Source organism: Passer domesticus, chromosome 27, assembly GCF_036417665.1.
Source record: "Passer domesticus isolate bPasDom1 chromosome 27, bPasDom1.hap1, whole genome shotgun sequence".
Taxonomy (NCBI): Eukaryota; Metazoa; Chordata; class Aves; order Passeriformes; family Passeridae; genus Passer; species Passer domesticus.
The window spans coordinates 2,293,830-2,305,309 of record NC_087500.1 but is presented as its reverse complement, the minus strand read 5'-3'; the positions used below and the strand labels follow the sequence as shown (position 1 = coordinate 2,305,309).

General features: G+C 48.3%; 2 pseudogenes; both read left to right on the top strand.

The window, feature by feature from the left end:
* On the top strand, positions 1-769 carry LOC135286878 (feather keratin Cos1-2-like; annotated as a pseudogene).
* A 4,969-nt stretch (positions 770-5,738) lies between these two features.
* LOC135286863 (feather keratin Cos1-2-like) lies at positions 5,739-6,507 on the top strand (annotated as a pseudogene).
* Positions 6,508-11,480: the final 4,973 nt, after the last annotated feature.

Sequence of the window (11,480 nt, the reverse complement as noted above, 5' to 3'; positions counted from 1 at the left end):
ATGAGCTGGTCAGAAAATTATGGCTTCCACTAAGGTGCCTGTGGGCCTGAGGCAGGGCAGGACTGCTATAAAAGGCAGCCCAAGTCTCTGCTCTCTCATCCACTTCTCTCACCTCCTCCTCCTCAGGAATCAGGTGAGTGCAGAGCCTCTTCTCCTCCTCCTGCTGCTGCTTCTTCAAGAGCAGCTCTTGTCTGGCTGGAGGTCTCAGCTGAGAGGGGCTGTTGGAGCTGAGGGCTGGGAGCTGGTTGTGCTGGGAGAGGGCAGGGGAGAGAAGGTCTTGTGCAGACAGAGAGAGGCTAGAAATTGGCTGAGGCAGCTCCTGGGCTTTGAGCGGAGCCTTGCAGTATGGGCCAGGAGTTCTCATGCTTCCAGGGTGTTTGGGTGCAGTGCTGCATCTCATGTGTCCTCACTCTGTGCTTCTCCCTGCCCTCTGTGCCAGGTTCACCTGTGAGCCCAAGCCATGTCCTGCTGCAAGCCCTGCGACCCTTGCTGCCAGCCCTGCGGCCCCTGCCCGCTGGCCAGCAGCTGCAATGAGTGCTGTGTCAGGGAGTGCCAGAGCTCCCACGTTGTCATCGAGCCCTCCCCCGTGCTGGTGACCCTGCCTGGCCCCATCCTCAGCTCCTTCCCACAGAACACCGCCGTGGGATCCTCCACCTCTGCTGCAGTTGGCAACATCCTCAGCTGTGGCGGAGTGCCCATCAGCTCTGGGGGCTTTGACATCTCCTGCATCACCAACTGCTTTGGTGGCAGCAGATGCCGTCCCTGCTAAAGCTGCTGGCAACATCCTTGGGCAAGAACCTCCATGGCCTCAGAACCTAGTTCTGGGCAGAAGACTGAGCTTTGGGACATTGTAATTACATTTTCAAACTGTTATTCCCTTCTACTCCTTTTTCTCCTCTGCTTGCTGTTTGTGTCTCTCCTGACCAGTCTACTGGAGACATTGTCCTGCTATGCTCCGCAGGATGGGCCGATGCCCACTCTGCAGAAGCTTCACTGCATCTTAGTGGCTGCTACTGGTGCTCTCTCTGAGCCACCTCCTTTTCTTCTTGTGACTCAATAAAGCTGTTTTGCATCCAAGCCTTGTCCTCAAAGTTCTCTTTCTTTCCATGGCACCTCTTCCAGTTTGCTCAAGATAAAAGGTGGAGAAACAGAGAGTGGGAGTCCCTGCAGTGAATTTTACTTTGTGTGTTTTTGCCTTGGAGCTGAGGAAAACATACCTGGGTACTGCACAGTCAATGCCCATCAGGAACAGCAAGCCTCCAAAGGGTACTAGGAGTGTGTTGGTGTGTGAATTGATTCATCCATGTCACCAAACCACAGCTGAATGCCAAGAGTAGATTTATTTCATTTCCTCATTAACTCAAGTGTCCCAAGGCACAGCCAGGCTGCAGAGACACACAAGAGAGGAACAGTGGCACCATTAGGGTCAGTCCAATCCTGGCAGGTCACTGCCTGTCCCAGTATCTCCAGCGGCCTCGCGCACATGCAGTTTATCACAATGCTCTGTTTTTATGTCCTTAGAGCTTTTTTGGTCTCTCACTCTCCCAGCAGGAGGCTCAAGACTCTCTCTGAGAGATGCCTCTGAAGGTTCTGGCAGCTTTTATGTTATGTCTCAAAAGAGAGACAGGATAATCAGCAGTAAATATGTGAAGTTTCCCACATGGATGTTCTCAGCCTCCCCACCTACCAGGTCACTTTGTGCAAATTTATCACCCTGCTCTCCAAGTCTTTCCATTTCAACCTTTTCCTTCCACAGCTGGGAAACAGCAATGTGTGGAAACAGCCCGCAACTTCTTCCCTACCTTCTCCTCCCCTCCATTACCCAGTCGAGGGTCCACGGCCTGCACACAGCAGCACAGGCAGACGAGGAACACATCTCAATCTCACAGGGGCCCTCAGCTCATGCAGTGCCCATCTCTGTCCTAAGATGCAGTGCTGAGATATTTCAGAAGTTAGAATTGCAATCAGCCATACACAGGATACACAGTGGTAAATGACTTTAGGTTGAGTTTGTGCAGAAGACTTAGGGCTTCCCTGTTAATTCACATTTCTGCCAAGTATGGATAGGTGTAATCTCTGTCCATCAATGCCTTCCCAAGGGAAGCCTTTGACAAAACCTGTGCCCAAGGGGGACTGCCAGATAGACAAAGGAAGATGGATCCTGGTGAAGACAGGGTCTGCCATGGACAGCCCACAGATCACAGAGTCATCAAAGGCTTTAGGTTAGACAATCTTGTCCCACCCACTGCCATCCCCAGACTCAGCTGCTCAAAGCCCCACTGTCACCAAAAACTGGGAAATAAACTCTCCAACCAATTTCCTGCATCAGAAAGCTGACATTACTTTATTACAGAGCTAGATGCATGGGGATGTCTCCTCTAAGCATGCCCTCGAACCTAACAGACCAGGCTGTATTCCGAAAACTAATATATATTCATCACTTGTCTGAATACATGTGCGTATGTTAATTCTGTCCATGGACTTGTTTGGATGTGGTTCCAGATGTTCTGATGAATCTTTTCTTTTTGAGAGTATCCCAAATATGAGGTTAGGTCATAAAGCAATACTCCATCATTCTTCTCTCTGACACACAATCCTTGTTCTCATGTTGGGCTTTAGGATTTTTCCTTTTGGTTCTATCTTTCATGTAATTTTCTCCCATTCTGTTGCCAAGAAACCATAACAACTGATACTTGAGAGAGACAAATTAAATTGTCAAGGGAAGGCTGCAGCTGGCTGTACTCTTAGCTGGGGAGTTTCTCTTGGAGGGGCAGAGATACTGCGAGATTTCGACTGTTAAAGGGAGTTAAAGGGGAGCTGTTAAAGGGAGTTCAAGAGCTTAAAGGGAGCTGGCTGCAGATCCTAGCTCTCTTGCTCTCTCGGCATTCAGAGGAAAGAAGGCTGCGGTCACTGTGGGGGGAGTTCATCAGAATTGTGAAGCTCTATCTCCTGCTGACTTCTCCTACCATGACTGAAGCTCTGCTTGTGGGTACAACCATTGCCCTGGGACCTTATTTACACTCCATCTCACTAGAGTGGGACCCTTTTTGCCATCTGCTCACATGCCTCAGGCAAAACTTTGAGAATCCGGGCCCTTTCCCCCTCCAGGAAAGCCTCTTCTGGCCCAGTTTGGGCGGCTGCTGCTGCTGTTTTCTGCTGCTTCTTTCTTGCTGTACCAGGTGAGCACGCCTTGCTGTTCCAGCTGCCGTTCTGAGATTCCTGCTGCAGCCATTTCATCATCCAGCCTGTCCACCATTACCGTGTGAGGGAGAGCTGCGCCACAGCGGCCCCTGCTGGAGCGGGGGAAACATCGCACCCGCCCTGCCCTGCCATGAGCCAGCAGCGCCCCTGCTGGCTGTGCTCTGAACTGCACCACAGGGGAATGCGCCTGCGGCCGGGACAGGCTGGGACCGGCTGTCTGCTTCTCTTTGCTGCTGCTGCTGCTGTTTGAGTTGTTATGCATACACCTACTGGTAAAGAACTGTTATTCCCTTTCCAATATCTTTGCCTGAAAGCCACTAAATCTCAAAGCTCTGATAATTTGGAGGGAAGGGGGTCATATTCTCCATCCCAAGGAAGGTTCCCACCTTTCTTGGCAGACCTCTGTCTTTCAAACCGAGACATCACAAAACTAAGATATTGGTTAGTACATATTAATTACTTTTATAAGTATATAAGGAAGCATTAGCTGACACAAGACTTATCAGTCACAGATGTAGGAAGTTAACATAAGGTCACATTAATCTCTGGTATTGTATTTGTACTAGGCAAATACCTGCTGCTACAAAACTAAGCATTAACCATGAATATAGAGATCATACACTATGTGCTAAAGTCAAAAGAATTTTCTGGCATCTGTCCCCATTGCTGCAAAGACTTCTTGAAGAAATAGAACTTGTTCAGTAACAAATCCCCCCCTTGGGGATTTTAATATCATTTCTTTAAAGTGTCATATCCAGTTATTGTATTGACTGAGTCTGCACAGCAGTAAGCACTGAATTAAACAACAAGTGTTTAAGGTCATGAGTGCAACATCACATAAGTGCAAGATTGTTTTAACCATCCTAAGTTTCGAGTGTGTTGCCGTGAAACCAGCCAAGAGAAATCTAGTCCTTCTGTCTCTGTAGCACTTGTGGTTCGTTTCTTTAGGTGACTCGTTCTATTCTATTAGTTAGGAATTATTGGAAAGATTGAACCAACTCATGCCATTAAATTCTTCACATCCTGATTGTGTCGCAACACCAAGTAGTCAATTGCTGCTCAATTTCCAATGGCAGCTTCTCGGACTTGTGTCATTTCTGTACTGAGGGCTCTTAATGCTTGTGAAGTATAATTTAGATATTTAAATAAAGCACACATTGTTCTCTTTAAGGTGTGAGAGTTCTCAGCTACCCCAGCTTCAGGTGTTCAAAAGGCAGCAGCAACAAGTTCAATCTCAATATATAGGGTGACTTGGGAATCACAAGTTTGTCTGTCAACTGAAAAGCTGAACAGTTTTCTCTTTTGTGCTTCACGTACTCTTGGTGAAATAGTAGAGGAGTTAATCTACCAATGGCACCGGGTCCTCGTGATATATCGGCCACAACACATGAGTAGGCCAGTCAGCCACACAGCAAAACCCATCCTAGAGGTAACTTTGTGTGCTCCCAGGCATAAGAAATTTGTTCTGTGCTATTGCATTTTAAGGCAGGCTGCAGCTGTGCAAGATGTTAACATTTAGAGGAGCAATTGGCAAATGTTACACATTGCTCTTCTCTGCACAGCCTGATTGTGGCAGGCACTGATCCCAACTTGTGAATCACCTCAGTCCTGCATGTCTGGACAGCAGCTGGGCCCTGCCAGTGCTGAAGAATTATACAGATTTCAAAAGGGTGTCATGTCTTTGACCACGCTCATGGACCAGGTAATGGAGAGGAGGAGAAGGAAGGGATGAGGTTGTGGGCTGTTACCCACAAAGTGAAGATTGTTTCTCATATTCACTGCTGCCACTCTTTGCATCCAGGATCTCCCTGATGGCCATTGGCTGCAGAGTAGCCAGGGATGTCTTCATCAACTGCAGGGGAAAGGACACAAAGTAAAATCCGCTACAGGGAATCCCAGCCACAGCTTCTCCACCTTTTTTCCTGAGCTGACTGGAAGTGTTGCCACAGAACAATGGATGAAAAAGAGTCCCAGGCAGGGTTGCACAAAGAATTTGGTGAGTCTAAGGAAGAAAAGGAGGTGGTCACAGAAGGAACCAGGAGCAGCCACTAAGATGCAGTGGACCTCCTGCAGGGTGTCCATCTGACTCTCAGGATGAGGGAGAGGGGGTAATAACACATCCCCTCTAGACTGAAGTGGAGAGACACACACACCAGGTAGAAAGAAGGAGATGAGTGGAAGAAGGAAACAACATGACAAACCTCTGTCATCTCCCCTCACGTTAATGTTCTTGAGCACATGACTAAGAAGAAGAAGACCAAAGCCCCTTCTCTGACAATTTTCTCACCAACAAACCACTCAGAAATTACACAAAAGAACATCACCTGCCCACAACGGATGCTGCTGGCACTTGATCAGAAACTTCTGCCTGTGCTGACATGTTTCTGCCCCGGAAATTCTTGGCCTTATCCTGTCGGCACTTAGAGAAGTAGCCTTTCATATAGGAAAGTAAGCAAAATTACCGGGAAATGAGAAGGATGCAGTGCAGGAAACCAGGACACTGCCCCTACCATTAACTGGGATGGTGCACATTTGACATGAGCTGGTCAGAAAATTATGGCTTCCACTAAGGTGCCTGTGGGCCTGAGGCAGGGCAGGACTGATATAAAAGGCAGCCCAAGTCTCTGCTCTCTCATCCACTTCTCTCACCTCCTCCTCCTCAGGAATCAGGTGAGTGCAGAGCCTCTTCTCCTCCTCCTGCTGCTGCTTCTTCAAGAGCAGCTCTTGTCTGGCTGGAGGTCTCAGCTGAGAGGGGCTGTTGGAGCTGAGGGCTGGGAGCTGGTTGTGCTGGGAGAGGGCAGGGGAGAGAAGGTCTTGTGCAGACAGAGAGAGGCTAGAAATTGGCTGAGGCAGCTCCTGGGCTTTGAGCGGAGCCTTGCAGTATGGGCCAGGAGTTCTCATGCTTCCAGGGTGTTTGGGTGCAGTGCTGCATCTCATGTGTCCTCACTCTGTGCTTCTCCCTGCCCTCTGTGCCAGGTTCACCTGTGAGCCCAAGCCATGTCCTGCTGCAAGCCCTGCGACCCTTGCTGCCAGCCCTGCGGCCCCTGCCCGCTGGCCAGCAGCTGCAATGAGTGCTGTGTCAGGGAGTGCCAGAGCTCCCACGTTGTCATCGAGCCCTCCCCCGTGCTGGTGACCCTGCCTGGCCCCATCCTCAGCTCCTTCCCACAGAACACCGCCGTGGGATCCTCCACCTCTGCTGCAGTTGGCAACATCCTCAGCTGTGGCGGAGTGCCCATCAGCTCTGGGGGCTTTGACATCTCCTGCATCACCAACTGCTTTGGTGGCAGCAGATGCCGTCCCTGCTAAAGCTGCTGGCAACATCCTTGAGCAAGAACCTCCATGGCCTCAGAACCTAGTTCTGGGCAGAAGACTGAGCTTTGGGACATTGTAATTACATTTTCAAACTGTTATTCCCTTCTACTCCTTTTTCTCCTCTGCTTGCTGTTTGTGTCTCTCCTGACCAGTCTACTGGAGACATTGTCCTGCTATGCTCCGCAGGATGGGCCGATGCCCACTCTGCAGAAGCTTCACTGCATCTTAGTGGCTGCTACTGGTGCTCTCTCTGAGCCACCTCCTTTTCTTCTTGTGACTCAATAAAGCTGTTTTGCATCCAAGCCTTGTCCTCAAAGTTCTCTTTCTTTCCATGGCACCTCTTCCAGTTTGCTCAAGATAAAAGGTGGAGAAACAGAGAGTGGGAGTCCCTGCAGTGAATTTTACTTTGTGTGTTTTTGCCTTGGAGCTGAGGAAAACATACCTGGGTACTGCACAGTCAATGCCCATCAGGAACAGCAAGCCTCCAAAGGGTACTAGGAGTGTGTTGGTGTGCGAATTGATTCATCCATGTCACCAAACCACAGCTGAATGCCAAGAGTAGATTTATTTCATTTCCTCATTAACTCAAGTGTCCCAAGGCACAGCCAGGCTGCAGAGACACACAAGAGAGGAACAGTGGCACCATTAGGGTCAGTCCAATCCTGGCAGGTCACTGCCTGTCCCAGTATCTCCAGCGGCCTCGCGCACATGCAGTTTATCACAATGCTCTGTTTTTATGTCCTTAGAGCTTTTTTGGTCTCTCACTCTCCCAGCAGGAGGCTCAAGACTGTCTGTGAGAGATGCCTCTGAAGGTTCTGGCAGCTTTTATGTTATGTCTCAAAAGAGAGACAGGATAATCAGCAGTAAATATGTGAAGTTTCCCACATGGATGTTCTCAGCCTCCCCACCTACCAGGTCACTTTGTGCAAATTTATCACCCTGCTCTCCAAGTCTTTCCATTTCAACCTTTTCCTTCCACAGCTGGGAAACAGCAATGTGTGGAAACAGCCCGCAACTTCTTCCCTACCTTCTCCTCCCCTCCATTACCCAGTCGAGGGTCCACGGCCTGCACACAGCAGCACAGGCAGACGAGGAACACATCTCAATCTCACAGGGGCCCTCAGCTCATGCAGTGCCCATCTCTGTCCTAAGATGCAGTGCTGAGATATTTCAGAAGTTAGAATTGCAATCAGCCATACACAGGATACACAGTGGTAAATGACTTTAGGTTGAGTTTGTGCAGAAGACTTAGGGCTTCCCTGTTAATTCACATTTCTGCCAAGTATGGATAGGTGTAATCTCTGTCCATCAATGCCTTCCCAAGGGAAGCCTTTGACAAAACCTGTGCCCAAGGGGGACTGCCAGATAGACAAAGGAAGATGGATCCTGGTGAAGACAGGGTCTGCCATGGACAGCCCACAGATCACAGAGTCATCAAAGGCTTTAGGTTAGACAATCTTGTCCCACCCACTGCCATCCCCAGACTCAGCTGCTCAAAGCCCCACTGTCACCAAAAACTGGGAAATAAACTCTCCAACCAATTTCCTGCATCAGAAAGCTGACATTACTTTATTACAGAGCTAGATGCATGGGGATGTCTCCTCTAAGCATGCCCTCGAACCTAACAGACCAGGCTGTATTCCGAAAACTAATATATATTCATCACTTGTCTGAATACATGTGCGTATGTTAATTCTGTCCATGGACTTGTTTGGATGTGGTTCCAGATGTTCTGATGAATCTTTTCTTTTTGAGAGTATCCCAAATATGAGGTTAGGTCATAAAGCAATACTCCATCATTCTTCTCTCTGACACACAATCCTTGTTCTCATGTTGGGCTTTAGGATTTTTCCTTTTGGTTCTATCTTTCATGTAATTTTCTCCCATTCTGTTGCCAAGAAACCATAACAACTGATACTTGAGAGAGACAAATTAAATTGTCAAGGGAAGGCTGCAGCTGGCTGTACTCTTAGCTGGGGAGTTTCTCGTGGAGGGGCAGAGATACTGCGAGATTTCGACTGTTAAAGGGAGTTAAAGGGGAGTTGCTAAAGGGAGTTAAAGAGATTAAAGGGAGCTGGCTGGCTGCAGATCCTAGCTCTCTTGCTCTCTCGGCATTCAGAGGAAAGAAGGCTGCGGTCACTGTGGGGGGAGTTCATCAGAATTGTGAAGCTCTATCTCCTGCTGACTTCTCCTACCATGACTGAAGCTCTGCTTGTGGGTACAACCATTGCCCTGGGACCTTATTTACACTCCATCTCACTAGAGTGGGACCCTTTTTGCCATCTGCTCACATGCCTCAGGCAAAACTTTGAGAATCCGGGCCCTTTCCCCCTCCAGGAAAGCCTCTTCTGGCCCAGTTTGGGCGGCTGCTGCTGCTGTTTTCTGCTGCTTCTTTCTTGCTGTACCAGGTGAGCACGCCTTGCTGTTCCAGCTGCCGTTCTGAGATTCCTGCTGCAGCCATTTCATCATCCAGCCTGTCCACCATTACCGTGTGAGGGAGAGCTGCGCCACAGCGGCCCCTGCTGGAGCGGGGGAAACATCGCACCCGCCCTGCCCTGCCATGAGCCAGCAGCGCCCCTGCTGGCTGTGCTCTGAACTGCACCACAGGGGAATGCGCCTGCGGCCGGGACAGGCTGGGACCGGCTGTCTGCTTCTCTTTGCTGCTGCTGCTGCTGTTTGAGTTGTTATGCATACACCTACTGGTAAAGAACTGTTATTCCCTTTCCAATATCTTTGCCTGAAAGCCACTAAATCTCAAAGCTCTGATAATTTGGAGGGAAGGGGGTCATATTCTCCATCCCAAGGAAGGTTCCCACCTTTCTTGGCAGACCTCTGTCTTTCAAACCGAGACATCACAAAACTAAGATATTGGTTAGTACATATTAATTACTTTTATAAGTATATAAGGAAGCATTAGCTGACACAAGACTTATCAGTCACAGATGTAGGAAGTTAACATAAGGTCACATTAATCTCTGGTATTGTATTTGTACTAGGCAAATACCTGCTGCTACAAAACTAAGCATTAACCATGAATATAGAGATCATACACTATGTGCTAAAGTCAAAAGAATTTTCTGGCATCTGTCCCCATTGCTGCAAAGACTTCTTGAAGAAATAGAACTTGTTCAGTAACAAATCCCCCCCTTGGGGATTTTAATATCATTTCTTTAAAGTGTCATATCCAGTTATTGTATTGACTGAGTCTGCACAGCAGTAAGCACTGAATTAAACAACAAGTGTTTAAGGTCATGAGTGCAACATCACATAAGTGCAAGATTGTTTTAACCATCCTAAGTTTCGAGTGTGTTGCCGTGAAACCAGCCAAGAGAAATCTAGTCCTTCTGTCTCTGTAGCACTTGTGGTTCGTTTCTTTAGGTGACTCGTTCTATTCTATTAGTTAGGAATTATTGGAAAGATTGAACCAACTCATGCCATTAAATTTTTCACATCCTGATTGTGTCGCAACACCAAGTAGTCAATTGCTGCTCAATTTCCAATGGCAGCTTCTCGGACTTGTGTCATTTCTGTACTGAGGGCTCTTAATGCTTGTGAAGTATAATTTAGATATTTAAATAAAGCACACATTGTTCTCTTTAAGGTGTGAGAGTTCTCAGCTACCCCAGCTTCAGGTGTTCAAAAGGCAGCAGCAACAAGTTCAATCTCAATATATAGGGTGACTTGGGAATCACAAGTTTGTGTGTCAACTGAAAAGCTGAACAGTTTTCTCTTTTGTGCTTCACGTACTCTTGGTGAAATAGTAGAGGAGTTAATCTACCAATGGCACCGGGTCCTCGTGATATATCGGCCACAACACATGAGTAGGCCAGTCAGCCACACAGCAAAACCCATCCTAGAGGTAACTTTGTGTGCTCCCAGGCATAAGAAATTTGTTCTGTGCTATTGCATTTTAAGGCAGGCTGCAGCTGTGCAAGATGTTAACATTTAGAGGAGCAATTGGCAAATGTTACACATTGCTCTTCTCTGCACAGCCTGATTGTGGCAGGCACTGATCCCAACTTGTGAATCACCTCAGTCCTGCATGTCTGGACAGCAGCTGGGCCCTGCCAGTGCTGAAGAATTATACAGATTTCAAAAGGGTGTCATGTCTTTGACCACGCTCATGGACCAGGTAATGGAGAGGAGGAGAAGGAAGGGATGAGGTTGTGGGCTGTTACCCACAAAGTGAAGATTGTTTCTCATATTCACTGCTGCCACTCTTTGCATCCAGGATCTCCCTGATGGCCATTGGCTGCAGAGTAGCCAGGGATGTCTTCATCAACTGCAGGGGAAAGGACACAAAGTAAAATCCGCTACAGGGAATCCCAGCCACAGCTTCTCCACCTTTTTTCCTGAGCTGACTGGAAGTGTTGCCACAGAACAATGGATGAAAAAGAGTCCCAGGCAGGGTTGCACAAAGAATTTGGTGAGTCTAAGGAAGAAAAGGAGGTGGTCACAGAAGGAACCAGGAGCAGCCACTAAGATGCAGTGGACCTCCTGCAGGGTGTCCATCTGACTCTCAGGATGAGGGAGAGGGGGTAATAACACATCCCCTCTAGACTGAAGTGGAGAGACACACACACCAGGTAGAAAGAAGGAGATGAGTGGAAGAAGGAAACAACATGACAAACCTCTGTCATCTCCCCTCACGTTGATGTTCTTGAGCACATGACTAAGAAGAAGAAGACCAAAGCCCCTTCTCTGACAATTTTCTCACCAACAAACCACTCAGAAATTACACAAAAGAACATCACCTGCCCACAACGGATGCTGCTGGCACTTGATCAGAAACTTCTGCCTGTGCTGACATGTTTCTGCCCCGGAAATTCTTGGCCTTATCCTGTCGGCACTTAGAGAAGTAGCCTTTCATATAGGAAAGTAAGCAAAATTACCGGGAAATGAGAAGGATGCAGTGCAGGAAACCAGGACACAGCCCCTACCATTAACTGGGATGGTGCACATTTGAC